General features: G+C 42.2%; 1 long non-coding RNA gene across 1 annotated transcript; it reads right to left on the minus strand.

Annotated features, from left to right (window-relative positions):
* Positions 1-869: 869 nt before the first annotated feature.
* On the minus strand, positions 870-3,322 carry LOC111959892 (uncharacterized). The gene is made up of 3 exons (XR_002876736.2): positions 3,101-3,322; positions 2,536-2,579; positions 870-1,178 (listed from the first exon to the last, which is right to left on the minus strand). It is a non-coding gene; the product is annotated as an uncharacterized lncRNA (long non-coding RNA).
* Positions 3,323-15,664: the final 12,342 nt, after the last annotated feature.

The raw sequence follows: 15,664 nt of genomic DNA on the forward strand, positions 1-15,664 counted from the left end.
CAACTCATCCCAAACCATCTCAATTGGGTTGAGCTCGGGTGATTGTGGAGGCCAGGTCATCTGATAGTACCACTAAGCGCAAACCAGATGGCATGGCATATTGCTGCAGAATGCTGTGGTAGCCATGTTGGTTAAGTATGCCTTGACCTCTAACTAAATCAACAACATTGTCACCAGCAAAGCATCCCCACAACATCACACCTCCATGCTTCACGGTGGGAACTACACATGCGGAAATCATCCGTTCACCTACTCTGTGTCTCACAAAGACACGGCGGTTGGAACCAAAAATCTGAAATTTGGAGTCATCAGACCAAAGGACAGATTTCCACCAGTCTAATGTCCATTGCTCGTGTTTCTTGGCCCAAGCAAGTCTCTTCTTATTATTGGTGTCTTTTAGTAGTGGTTTCTTTGCAGCAATTTGACCATGAATGTAACGATCATCGTTGCATGAAGAAAGAGTGGACCAAAGCGCAGCGTGGTAAGTGTTCATGATTTATTAAGAAAACTGAACACTAAATAACAAAACAACAAAGAGAACAAACGAAACAGAAACAGTTGTCTGGTGCAGACACACAAACAGAAAACAACTACCCATAAAACACAGGTGGGAAAAGGCTACCTAAGTATGGTTCTCAATCAGAGACAACGATAGACAGCTGCCTCTGATTGAGAACCACACCCGGCCAAACACACAGAACACAAAACATAGAATGCCCACCCCAACTCACGCCCTGACCAAACCAAAATAGAGACATAAAAAGGATCTCTAAGGTCAGGGCGTGACAATGAAGGCCTGATTCACGCAGTCTCCTCCGAACAGTTGATGTTGAGATGTCTGTTGCTTGAACTCTATGAAGCATTTATTTGGGCTGCAATTTCTGAATCTGGTAACTCTAATGAACTTATCCTCTGCAGCAGAGGTAAGTCTGGGTCTTTCTTTCCTGTGGCGGTCCTCATGAGAGCCAGTTTCATCATAGTGCTTGATGGTTTTTGCGACTGCAATTGAAAAAACTTTCAAAGTTCTTGAAATGTTCCGTATTGACTGACCTTTATGTGTTAAAGTAAGGATGGACTGTCATTTCTCTTTGCTTACTTGAGCTGTTCTTGCCATAATATGGACTTGGTATTTTACCAAATAGGGCTCTCTTCTGTATACCACCCCAACAACTGATTGGCTGAAACGCATTAAGAAGGAAATAAATTACACAAATTAACTTTTAACAAGGCACACCTGTTAACTGAAATGCATTCCAAGTGACTACCTTATGAAGCTGGTTGAGCGGTACTTTATTTCTAATATTTGCAGGACGTAACATATCATACAAAACGGATGACGYTGTACACAATTTGACGACGTAGTACCCAAAAAACGTGGACCCCTTTTGGCCCATGAGCACCACTTTCAAAACTACAGGCTGGAATTATACAAAAGTTTGAGAGTGCATATTTAACTATGTAACAAGACATGTACTAATTAAGTCATATTCCTGCGAGGACAGGTTGCTGACGGATTGGATAGACTAACAGATGGATTAGGGAGGGAAAAAATCATTGCCAAGATAAGAGGTGGAGCCCCACTCTTGCCTCACAGATCTCAATCACTTTGCTGGAATGAGTTTGGGTGTGCGTGTATGTGTATGTGTATGTGTGTGTGTGTTGCACAGAGCTGTCTCAGTAGCTCCTTCCTGTTTGGCAAAAGAGAATGGTTGAGCCACAACAAAGAGTGTATTGCTGGATAACGAGACACGCTGCCATATTCCAACCCACCACTTCACTGGCACAGCATGTCTCCCCAGCTGCTGCCAACACTGACATCCAATTACATGACCTTTGCTATCTAACCCATTTTGATAAGGCATTGAATAATCAGCCTTGCAATTATACCTAAAATCTAAATTCACAATCCACTAAGACTATGTTTTGCTCTCTAAAATGGCACTCAGTATACGACTGCTCGGTAAAGCCTGTATTGTGTCTGTTGAAGAAAATAAATGCACATCCACCAGAGGACTTTTCAGCCATTATCTACAAGGCCCAATAATGTAAGCCATTGGGTGTTTCACAGCGTCAAAAGCCATTGGAAAACTCCATGTATCTCATATGCTGTTGAAACATTGAAGCATGTATTGAGTACCTTATATCATCTTATTGCCATCTCATAATGATCCTGACTAAATAACAGCCAAAATGCACATCACAGATGCTACAATGTGTTTGCATCAATTTCATATTTATACCAGAAGCTGTATCTGGTCTAACCCTTCCATCCTGACTCAAGTTTTTCCTATTTAATAACCAGTCTATATTGAGTAGAGCAGTTGTCAGTCTGAATATCAAGATCAAATCTTACCATCGGATGTTATAATAAGAGCTTTTGTAGCAAAACTGCAACAGCTGAGCAAGCTTTTAATGGAATCTCACAGCCATGAATCCAACATGTCTACCCAAACCGAAGGCAGGAGACATCACATTTCTGTATTCCACGGCAAAACATGTTAGACAGTACAAAAGAGACAATAGACTTAGTCTTACCTTAAATAAAAGATGTAGGTATGCTGTAACGAATTGTCTCTATTCTGTGAAAAAAATACATGTACCGTAAATGAGCCTGGAGTGAACGATTAATTCCAGAAGCAGTGTAGCAACCAGGGTGCCACAAAATCAAGCTGAAAGTGACTGTAAAATGTAACCACCAATGAACTCGAGGTGATATAGGTAATAGAATACAGTGCATTACATGACTTTTCACTGGAAAGGTCTGTAAAGATTGACCTGTTTGAAATTATGTTTTCATTAATCCTTTCAATAATAGTCACAGAAACATGCAAAACAACTACTGTAAATTGTTCTGTTAAAAGCTAGACCTGCATTTCACACACACACACACACGCGCACACGATATTCAATATGTCACAAAATATACACAGATCATTTCTGACGGTTCCTGGACAAGATCGAAAAGCATGCAATCTGAAGGCAGCAATTATTTAGTTCCAACACAAAGACAATCATACGTCAATGAAAACTGTGATCAAACACATGATTTAACTCTATGCCAGATTGCTAAGGATAATGATCCTCAAGTTGCGGCACTTACCATTAATTTCGTTTTTCTGCCTTTATAAGCAATCACTGATTGTTCAATGATGTCCTTCTCTCTGAGTAACCTAATTAAGCGAGCAAATTATACGCTTTTTCTTAAAGAATGTAATTCACTCCATTCATAAAAAAAGCTCCAGTATCGCAGTAATACCTAATTGATGTGCACCGTAATTAAGATTTGCCTAACCGGCATAGTTGTGTCGCATCCAAAGTGTGCGTTCATAGGCAGTTCTTCCGGCTGCTCGTGGAACATTGAGGGTGCTCGATTAATCGCGCCCGGGCGCCATTGTACCTGTGTTTTGCATTGGCTGAAAGTTGACTGCATTCTATTCAAAGCCCACTGTGATCACGGCTTAAAACCAAAGTAACGTAATTAATCATGTGTGTAATTAATAGAATTATGTGTTTCCCATGTAAAAGTGATTAGTTTATCTGCCTTCCCAATGAAAAATAGTTAGAAAATGGAAATATTTATTTTATGGAAAATATATGTTGTATGTTTCTGGACGATGCACCATGCTGCTGCCTTGACAAAATGACCAAGTGGCACAGATTATTGTTCAATTTGAGAATGGCGCGCCTCCCTCCACGCTTTTGCCTGTTGGGCCATTGCCTGGTGCCCGGCAGATCAGCATAATCGAATCTGCGCAATGGTGCGCGTCAGTCTACATCAGCAACGTGACTTCCCTCAACCAATCATTTCAGATGGTTCAAGGAATCAGGAATAGAGCACCACAGTATGTCATAATAAAATCCTAGCGGTCCAACAAGGAAATGGTTCCAATCGTTTTTCCCATAGAGGATTTTAGAAGCACTTAAAATAAGGGCTGTGTTTTGTGTAGACTTACCCTGGTGTGACATTTTGATAACAGTGTAAATCTCTCTAGGACAAGATTACTTTTATCAATATATTCGCCTGTATTTATCCCCCAAAAAGAAATGCTATTTAGCTGCTAATGTGGCTATCATAAAGAACTACAAATGCAATATTTTTATTTATTTAACTAGGCAAGTTAGTTAAGAACAAATTCTCATTTACAATGACGGCCTACACCGGCCAAACCCGGACGACGCTGGGCCAATTATGCACCGCCCTATGGGACTCCCAATCACGGCCAGTTGAATTACAGCCTGGATTCAACTGGTACTACATATGATGTACACACAGGAGAGAAGCCATTAGTCATTTCCGGTCACAACTTGCAGACTTGTTTACGTGCTGCTGCGCGTTTTGTTGCCAACCTTACTTTGCTACCTGACAACTTTACGGTTTTTACTTTTTAATTACGTTTATATTTTTTGTTTTTCCCTCACTCAACTTTTTCACTCCGGACGTTTTATCTGGACATGGTTTGTCAGACTTCCAACAGCCAAGGCTAAGTAACGTAAACTCACCCCATTCCTAAACTCACCCCATTCCGTACAAATGTGCCCAACCGCAACATTCAAACGAGGCTACAAAGAAAACTATTGGGACTGTAGCGACTGTGTTGACTTCAAAATCTTTGGTGTGAACTACATTTCTATTCAAGCGTTGATCGACATGGTAATGGCTCTATAGTATTGGAGAAAAGTTTAAAAAACGGACCCTCCGTTACATCGTGACGTGTCATGTCGTAACGTACAGCAACGCATAAAGCAACTATTTCTGTCTTATAATCTCTCTCYACCAGGTGTAGCACTTCTCTCATCGTTTAAAAACAAGAAATAGACAGTGACAGGGGTAAGGGGGGATACCTAGTCATTTTTTGCGACATCATTGCATGCAATCATCATTCTCAAAGGCACTGTTTACTTCTAAGATCACTTTAGCACCGCCCTAAAAACCCGATTCAAATTCGACACAAACCTTCAAATAGGTATGTAATGACACATTATATAAACTCTTTATAGTGTTTTATTTACATTTTAGAGGCGATAAGGTGATAAGTTGGACAGACCGGGTGAAAAAAAGCAATTTTCCCACACAACATCTCTCCTTCTCACTATCACGCATTAGTTTCGCTTCCCCACCCGCCATTTAAAAAAAAGACCCTACGGGGCTCATTGCCTTCTTGAATCATGCAGAAACGGGCAGCGTGGGGGTCATGTAATTGATTCTGTTGGAAAGGGGAGAAATTGTGCTTTACAATGGTATTGACATTACAGTTGATCTGGAAGTATTACGTTTTTGGGGCGCTAAAATAAGGTCAATTGTACRGACCAAGGCGATGTACAAAAGTGAGTGAGTTTACGTTAGTAACATTAACATGATGCCTTCTAATTGCAGTCGCTGTACTCATAATATACAGGAGAACGATCGCCTTATGGCGAGGATAGCTGTGCTGCAAGCCCAGCTTCAGACGCAATCGTTAGGCAAGGGTAATTTCAGTGTAGGAAAGGATGAAACAGCGTCTGTGCCACCAGTAAGTACAGATAGTAACTTTAGTATAAATCCCCTTGCACGATCCCCGCAGCCGGACAACTTTCTCATGGCTTCTGGAGGGAAATGCTGTAGGAATGCTCAACCGGTTTCGCTCATTCAGCCGACAGAAACTTTCAACCGGTTCTCCCCATTAACATTAATCAGCTAGTCGGAGTCAGAGGCCGAGCCTTCTCTGGTCTCTACTCCTCCCGTTACGTAGTCTGAGACGCCGAAGGCTCCCACCATTTAGCTCTGACAAATTGAAAACCCTAGTCATTGGCGACTCCATTACCCGCAGTATTAGACTTAAAACGAATCATCCAGCGATCATACACTGTTTACCAGGGGGCAGGGCTACCGACGTTAAGGTTAATCTGAAGATGGTGCTGGCTGAAGCTAAAACTGGTGAGTGTAGAGAGTATAGAGATATTGTTATCCACGTCGGCACCAACGATGTTAGGATGAAACAGTCAGAGGTCACCAAACGCAACATAGCTTCAGCGTGTAAATCAGCTAGAAAGATGTGTCGGCATCAAGTAATTGTCTCTGGCCCCCTCCCAGTTAGGGGGAGTGATGAGCTCTACAGCAGAGTCTCACAACTCAATCGCTGGTTGAAAACTGTTTTCTAACCCTCCCACAAGATAGAATTTGTAGATAATTGGCCCTCTTTCTGGGACCAAGCCTGGCCTGTTGAGGAGTGACGGACTCCATCCTAGCTGGAGGGGTGCTCTCATCTTATCTACGAACATAGACAGGGCTCTAACTCCCCTAGCTCCACAATTAAATAGGGTGCAGGCCAGGCAGCAGGCTGTCAGCCAGCCTGCCAGCTTAGTGGAGTCTGCCACTAGCACAGTCAGTGTAGTCAGCTCAGCTATCCCAATTGAGACCGTGTCTGTGCCTCGACCTAGGTTGGGCAAAACTAAACATGGCGGTGTTCGCCTTAGCAATCTCACTAGAATAAAGACCTCTTCCATTCCTGCCATTATTGAAAGAGATCGTGATACCACATCTCAAAATAGGGCTACTTAATGTTAGATCCCTCACTTCAAAGGCAGTTAAAGTCAATGAACTAATCACTGATCATAATCTTGATGTGATTGGCCTGACTGAAACATGGCTTAAGCCTGATGAATTTACTGTGTTAAATGAGGTCTCACCTCCTGGTTACACTAGTGACCATATCCCCCGTGCATCCCGTAAAGGCGGAGGTGTTGCTAACATTTACGACAGCAAATTTCAATTCCCCCCCCAAAAATGACGTTTTCGTCTTTTGAGCTTCTAGTCATGAAATCTATGCAGCCCACCCAATCACTTTTTATAGCTACTGTTTACAGCCCCCCTGGGCCATATACAGCGTTCCTCACTGAGTTCCCTGAATTCCTATCGGACCTTGTAGTCATAGCAGATAATATTCACATTTTTGGTGACTTTAATATTCACATGGAAAAGTCCACAGACCCACTCCAAAAGGCTTTCGGAGCCATTATCGACTCAGTGGGTTTTGTCCAACATGTCTCTGGAACTACTCACTGCCACAGTCATACTCTGGACCTAGTTCTGTCTCATGGAATAAATGTTGTGGATCTTAATGTTTTTCCTCATAACCCTGGACTATCGGACCACCATTTTATTACGTTTGCAATAGCTCAGACCCCAACCAAGGAGCATCAAAAGTCGTACTGTAAATTCTCAGACAACCCAAAGATACCTTGATGCCCTTCCAGACTCCCTCTGCCTACCCAAGGACGTCAGAGGACAAAAATCTGTTAACCACCTAACTGAGGAACTCAATTTAACCCTGCGCAATACCCTAGATGGAGTTGCACCCCTAAAAACTAAAAACATTTGTCATAAGAAACTAGCTCCCTGGTATACAGAAAATACCCAAGCACTGAAGCAAGCTTCCAGAAAATTGGAACAGAAATGGCGCCACACCAAACTGGAAGTCTTCCGACTAGCTTGGAAAGACAGTACCGTGCAGTATCGAAGAGCCCTCACTGCTGCTCGATCAACCTATTTTTCCAACTTAATTGAGGAAAATAAGAACAATCCCAAATTTCTTTTTGATACTGTCGCAAAGCTAACTAAAAARCAGCATTCCCCAAGAGAGGATGGCTTTCACTTCAGCAGTAATACATTCATGAACTTCTTTGAGGAAAATATCATGATCATTAGAAAGCAAATTACGGACTCCTCTTTAAATCTGCGTATTCCTCCAAAGCTCAGTTGTCCTGAGTCTGCACAACTCTGCCAGGACCTAGGATCAAGGGTGACACGCAAGTGTTTTAGTACTATATCTCTTGACACAAAGATGAAAATAATCATGGCCTCTAAACCTTCAAGCTGCATACTGGACCCTATTCCAACTAAACTACTGAAAGAGCTGCTTCCTGTGCTTGGCCTTCCTATGTCGAACATAATAAATGGCTCTCTATCCACCGGATGTGTACCAAACTCACTAAAAGTGGCAGTAATAAAGCCTCTCTTGAAAAAGCCAAACTTTGACCCAGAAAATAAAAAGAACTATCGGCCTATATCGAATCTTCCATTCCTCTCAAAAATGTTAGAAAAAGCTGTCGCGCAGCAACTCACTGCCTTCCTGAAGACAAACAATGTACATACGAATGCTGGTTTTAGACCCCATCATAGCACTGAGACTGCACACTTGTGAGGGGGTAAATTACCTTTTAATGGCGTCAGACCGAGCCTGCATCTGTCCTCGTGCTCCTAGACCTTAGTGTTGCTTTTGATACACATCGATCACCACATTCTTTGGAGAGATTGGAAACCCAAAATTGGTCTACACGGAAACAGTTCTGGCCTGGTTTAAGATTCTTATCTATCGGAAAGATATCAATTGTCTCTGTGAATGGTTTGTCCTCTGACAAATCAACTTAATTTCGGTGTTCAAGGTTCCGTTTAGGACCACTATTGTTTTCACTATATATTTTCATCTTGGGGAGTCATTCGAAACATAATGTTAACTTTCACTGCTATGAGGAGACACACAGCGTACATTTCAATGAAACAGGTGAAGCCCCAAAATTGCCCTCCCTAGAAGTCAAGTTTCAGACATAAGGAAGTGGATGGCTGCAACTTTCTACTTTTAAACTCGGACAAAACAGAGATGCTTTCTTGGTCCACAGAAACAAATATATATTCTGTTGAATCTGACAATTAATCTGATAGTTGTACAGTCGTCTCAATAAACATCGTGAGACCTCCGGCGTTACTCTGGACCCTGATCTCTCATTTGAGCCGACATATCAGACTGTTTCAAGGACAGCTTTTTTTCATCTACGTAATATTGCAAAATCAGAAACTTTCTGTCCAAAAAATGTGCAGAAAAATTATCCATGCTTTTGTTACTTCTAGGTTAGACTACTGCAATGCTCTACTTTCCTGCTACCCGGAAAAAGCACTAAATAAACTTCAGTTAGTGCTAAATACGGCTGCTAGAATCCTGACTAGAACCAAAAAATCTGATCATATTACTCCAGTGTTAGCCTCCCTACACTGGCTTCCTGTTAAGGCAAGGGCTGATTTCAAAGTTTACTGCTACCCTACAAAGCATTACATGGGCTTCGCCCTACCTATCATTTCCGATTTGGGTCTTCCGCTACATACCTACACGTTACGCTACGGTCACAAGACGCAGGCCTCCTAATTGTCCTAGAATTTCTAAGCAACAGCTGGAGGCAGGGCTTTCTCCTATAGAGCTCCATTTTTATGGAATGGTCTGCCTACCCATGTGAGAGACGCAGACTCGTCTCAACCTTTAAGTTTTTTACTGAAGACTCATCTCTTCAGTAGGTCATATGATTGAGTGTAGTCTGGCCCAGGAGTGTGAGGTGAACGGAAAGGCTCTGGAGCAACAAACCGCCCTTGCTGTCTCTGCTGGCCGGTTCCCCTCTCTCCACTGGGATTCTGCCTCTAACCCTATTACAGGGGCTGAGTCACTGGCTTACTGGTGCTCTTTCATGCCGTCCCTAGGAGGGGTGCATCTTTTGAGTGGGTTGAGTCGCTGACGTGGTCTTCCTGTCTGGGTTGCCCCCCCCCCCCCCCGTGGCGGAGATCTTTGTGGCTATACTCGGCCTTGTCTCAGGATGGTAAGTTGGTGGTTCAAGATATCCCTCTAGTGGTGTGGGGGCTGTGCTTTGGCAAAGTGGGTGGGATTATATCCTGCCTGTTTGGCCCTGTCCGGGGTATCATCGAATGGGGCCACAGTGTCTCCTGACCCCTCCAGTCTCAGCTCCAGTATTTATGCTGCAGTAGTTTATGTGTCGGGGGCTAGGGTCAGTCTTATATCTGGAGTTTTTCTCCTGTCTTATCCAGTGTCCTGTGTGAATTTAAGTATGCTCTCTCTAATTCTCTCTCTCTCTCTTCCTTTCTTTCTTCTCTCTCTCGGAGGACCTGAGCCCTAGACCATGCCTCAGGACTACCTGGCATGATGACTCCTTGCTGTCCCCAGTCCATCTGGCCGTGCTGCTGCTCCAGTTTCAACTTTTCTGCCTGCGGCTATGGAACCCTGACCTGTTCACCGGACGTGCTACCTGTCCCAGACTTGCTGTTTCAACTCTCTAGAGACAGCAGGAGCGGTAGAGATACTCTCAATGATTGGCTATGAAAAGCCAACTGACATTTACTCTGAGGTGCTGACTTGTTGCACCCTCGACAACTACTGTGATTATTATTATTTGACCATGCTGGTCATTTATGAACATTTGAACATCTTGGTCATGTTCTGTTATAATCTCCACCCCTCATAGCTTGGTTCCTCTCTAGGTTTCTTCCTAGGTTTTGGCCTTTCCAGGGAGTTTTTCCTAGCCACCGTGCTTCTACACCTGCATTGCTTGCTGTTTGGGGTTTTAGGCTGGGTTTCTGTACAGCACTTTGATATATCAGCTGATGTAAGAAKGGCTATATAAATACATTTGATTTGATTCGAACCAGGGTGTCTGTAGTGACACCTGTAGTGACACCTCTCCCACTCGGGAGTCCAATGATGATCTGGACGAGACTGACGAATCAAGGCAAAGGTAAAAATCTTTGGATTAACTATCTATTGTTAGTAATTAATACATTTGCTTAATTTCTTTACATTGACAATTCTGTGAACTGTCATGTGCAAGTTTAAAATTGACACAATACCTGTCAGCTAGAGATGACGTGCAAGAGCTTGCAGGGATTTGGAGTATTGCATGATGTCTTCTTTGATGCTAATTGGCATTTTTGAATCAGACAGCAAATAGAGACTAATAAATGTATAAAAGTCCCCTTGTCCGAGAGAGATTTACATGGTAATCAAAATTTTACACCAGGGTTAGCCTATACAAAACACAACCCTTATTTTAAGTGTTTTTAAAACCATCAATGGGAAAAATGAATGGCGGAAAAACCATTAGAACCATTTCCCTGTTTGACCGCTAGGTTTTATGGGTATTATGACACCTCCACTATGGAGCTCGATAGTCCTCTAAAACCTTTGTACAGAAATATCTCTATGCTGGCTTCACATGCTCCTGGGAAATGGGAAACTGTTACACGTCGCTGACCATCATTGGTTACCGCCTTTCAAAGTGTGTTGCATTGTGAGTATAAACATTTTATGACTTGCGCCTACATATCAACTGCAAGAACTTTACAAAAATCATGTGATCAAAGGTCATGAAATTTGGACTGGTCTGCCTACCCATGTAGGCAGACCAACTTCATCTGCCTACCCATGTAGGCTCTTCACCAACTTCATCCTGCGGCCATGGCCTGCATAGTGGGAGGCTCTTGTCAATCAATTATTAGGGTGTTTTTGTTTGACCCATGTGAACATGATGAAGACAAGATTGAAACAGGAACCGTAATTGCCATAATTCATGTGGATATGTACAAATTAGTGTGATATTTGAGGCTCTCTCTGTCACCACTTGATTGTACACACATATATTTTGGAGATGTTTTTTTGACATTATAAAGATATATTTTTTTTAAACAATGGCAACTGCCATGTTGCACTGAGCCTGGCTGTAGGAAAACCACATCAGTTTCTGACTTTCGGCTGTTGCAGATGCACCTCCCCCGACTTCACTCCTCAACTTTCGTCTACAGTCGGTTGCTTTCACCTTACCACTCAAACGAGCTCACTGTGTTCAAGTGCTTTTAAAGTTGGAACAATTCTTCAACCAATAAGATTTTAGTTAGCTTGAAAACCTTGCTTACATTGCTAATAATAAAGTTAGCTAGCTTGCTTAACAATGACAATATGGTCAGACTAGCTATTATCCATATTGATAAGGTTGTAACTGTCAAAAACGTATTTGTTGTAATCTTTTGGTTGAAAAGGTAGCAGGTCAGTGGTGAAACATCACAACTCAGCTACTCTGGTAACAATTATTGGGCTTGTTTGTCATTGCAGCCAACAGTGCAGGCAAAGACAGTACCGTATGAAGACAGTCAAAAATTGCTTCTCCAATAGAAATCCTCAAACACGCTTGCAGGCTTGTTGGCTACCCAATTAGTAATGAGCACTCGGGATCAACAGGTAACGACAAATAAATACAGACAAATMAAATTGTATTTTTTATTGACAGGCTTCTCACATAGTAATCAAAGTGTCATCGTAAAGGAATCAAATAAGTGACATTGTAAATATAGTAAAAAATGTAATAAAATAAGACTAAACTAAATCAAGAATAAAAGAAGGATGCAGATCAATAAAATAAGCCTATAGGCATATAGGGTGAAATGCACTTTTTGCATTTCCATCTTCTATAACGTCTTTCTACATCTATCCAACACATTAGCCCAACACATGATATACTATACACTATATAAAAAAATATATGGACATTAGAAAAAATTAGTGGATTTGGCTATTTCAGCCACACCCGTTGCTGACAGGTGTATAAAATCGAGCACACAGCCATGCAATAACCATAGACAAACATTGGCAAAAGAAAGGCCTCACTGAAGAGCTCAGTGACTTTCAACGTGGCACCTTCATAGGATGCCACCTTTACAGCAAGTCAGTTAGTCAAATTGAAACGGTGACTACGAGCCAGGCCTAATCACCCAACATCAGTGCCTGACCTCACTAAAGCTCTTGTGGTTGAATGGAAGCAAGTACCTGCAGCAATGTTCCAACATTTAGTGGAAAGCCTTTTCAGAAGAGTAGAGGCTGTTATAGCAGCAAAGGGGGGACCAACTCCATTTTAATGCCCATGATTTTAGAATAAGAAGTTTAATGAGCAGATGTGCACATACATTTGGTCATGTAGTGTACATTTCTGAAATCCCAAGATGTTTCCTAATCACACACACAACCATGCTGATATCATATTCACAGGAGGCATGACACCCATTCTTGTACACTGAGACAAAACCATATTTTCAGTTCGCATTTGGTAGACTGACAGCAAGTTAGATAAACTGGGAAACAGTTATTATAGTCCTCATTGAGCAGGTTGTCATCAAGGATCTCTCTGTACTTTGCTCCGTTCATCTTTGTCTCGATCGTGATTCGTCTCCCAGTCCCTGCCGCTGAAAAACATCCCCACAGCATGATGCTGCCACCACCATGCTTCACTGTAGGGATGGTGCCAGGTTTCCTCCAGATGTGACACATGGCATTCAGGCCAAAGAGTTCAATCTTGGTTTCATCAGACCAGAGAATATTGTTTCTCATGGTCTTAGTCTTTAGGTGCCGTTTGGCAAACACCAAGCGGGCTGTCATGTCTTTTACTGAGGAGTAGTGGCTTCTGTCTGGTCACTCTAGCATAAAGGCCTGATTGGTGGAGTGCTGCAGAGATGGTTGTCCCTCTGGATGGTTCTCCCATCTCCACAGAGGAACTCTAGAGCGCTGTTAGAGTGACTATCGGGTTCTTGGTCACTTCCCTGACCAAGACCCTTCTCCCCTGATTTCTCAGTTTGGCCGGGCGGCCAGCTCTAGGAAGATTCTTGAGGGTTCCAAACATCTTCCATTTAAGAATGATGGAGGCCACAGTGTTCTTGGGGACCTTCAATGCTGCAGACATTTTTTTGGTACCCTTCCCCAGATTTGTGCCTCGATCCAATACTGTCCCGGAGCTCTACGGACAATTCCTTCAACCTCATGGCTTGGTTTTTGCTCTGACATACACTGTCAACGGTGGGACCTTATATAGACAGGTGTGTGCCTTTCCAAATCATGTCCAATCAATTGAATTTACCACAGGTGGACTCCAATCAAGTTGTAGAAACACCTCAAAGATGATCATTGGGTACACTATACACCTGAGCTCAATTTCGAGTCTCATAGCTAAGGGTCTGAATAGTTATGTAAATAAGGTATTTCTGTTTTTAATAAATTACCAAAAATGTCTAAAAACCTGTCACCCTACTATGAACATTTTTGCCCATGTGCATAGAGTGGAATAACTACAGTGCAGTAGCAGCATAGAATTACAGTATAATGAAATGATCTACATAGTGCAGTAAGGTTACATAACTATTGTATTGGTCCAGTAGACCAGGGTTTCCCAAACTCGGTCCTGGGGCCCCCCTGGATGTGCGTTTTGGTTTTTTCCCTAGCACTACAAAGCGGATTCAAATAACCATTCAAATAATCATCAAGCTTTGTGGAGATTTAAGTGTGTACAGAATATGAATAAATGGTAAGTGTGTGGTGGTAGGGTGCAGTAGTCAGCCCAGGGTTCAGCTGTTGGAACAGTCTTGTGACTTAAGGGTAGAGGCTGGCTTTGAGACAGGTGGTCTGAGACTTGATGTTGACCCTCACTGCGGTGGATCCCTCTCCGCTGCGCGTCGCCTTCTCCCGCCTTCATGCCCCTTTCTGGTAACGGGTGACGTGTATCTGGACCCCCTCATCCGTGGGATCCCGGGTTGCAGGGTTCTTCCGAGGGGCTCCTATAAATAAAGAAAGAACATTGAATTGTATTTGAATTGCACAAGATCTTACACAAAAACTTTACAAAATGTACTTAAAAGTAACGCATTTAATAATATTAAAACTTACCGTGAAGAATAGTCTTTAGAAACAAGTCCTTGAAACAGGCATTATCCCTTGCACCAGTCCAGGTCATGGCGATGGCAAGCCGATTTGACAGAATGCAAGGTAGCATCTGCCACCCTGTTGACTTCAGGTCCTTGGCACCCTTTACAGACAGAAACCTTAGCTACAAATGCAAAGGTATTAGAAATGACACACTTAACATATTTCCCTCCCCCACCCCCTATATTTTATATACATGTATTGTGACAGTCTATAGAAACTGATATCAGTGGAGGAATTTAGAACACCCTGCTGTCATGTCAGGTTACAACGGTTGCAACAACAGGGTCAAAGTTGAATGTCTCTTCCCGGAAAAAGCAATGGCTATATACAATTCTGAGCACACTTACAAGTCTGTTCTGGAGCTTGGTGTCCTGGCTCAGCCTGTTCTCCAGCAGCTCCAGGTCTTGCCTGTCCTCCAGCTTGAGATTGATATCATCAGGAAAGGACAAGTCTCCAACCGACCCTGTTGATAGGCTAACAAGGTATTCATCTTATTATCCATCTCACGCTTTCGGTCATTTACTGTTCCCATACTGTACGCCACAGCAAAAGTTTGTTCTTTGAAAAAAAAGCAGTTAATCCCCGTAACACTCTGTCGTGTCTTTGGCATCATTAAAACTGAAGAATTATTTATCAAATAACTCTCTGTAATTATTATTACGCGATTAAACTGATTAATCATGTAACTGTAATTAAGTAGGAAGTCGGGGCACCAAGGAAAATATTCAGATTACAAAGTTATAATTTTCCTAATATAACTTTCAGATATTTTAATATCTGCTCAATTAGTCTTCGAATTAAWKWATTATTWTTTACCTCACGTWAGTCTCATTCCAAACGTCGTAAATTGTTGGTTATCTGCACGAACCCAGTCTTCACTRTGAGTCATCCATACATCAATTGTCTTAAAATMATTTATTTACWAACTAAGTAATTCACAGAAATGCATCACACAAACAAAMAAAWTAGATATGTTTACAAAGAAATGATAGGGGGATGTGCCCTAGTGGGCTAAACCGGTATGGCGGCTTGTTAGACAGAGTGATAATTATAACAATTGAAATGCTAATCCTTTGCACATGAACGCTCACTCATTCGGGAACAATTGCAAT

This window comes from Salvelinus sp. IW2-2015, linkage group LG36, assembly GCF_002910315.2.
Source record: "Salvelinus sp. IW2-2015 linkage group LG36, ASM291031v2, whole genome shotgun sequence".
Classification (NCBI taxonomy): Eukaryota; Metazoa; Chordata; class Actinopteri; order Salmoniformes; family Salmonidae; genus Salvelinus; species Salvelinus sp. IW2-2015.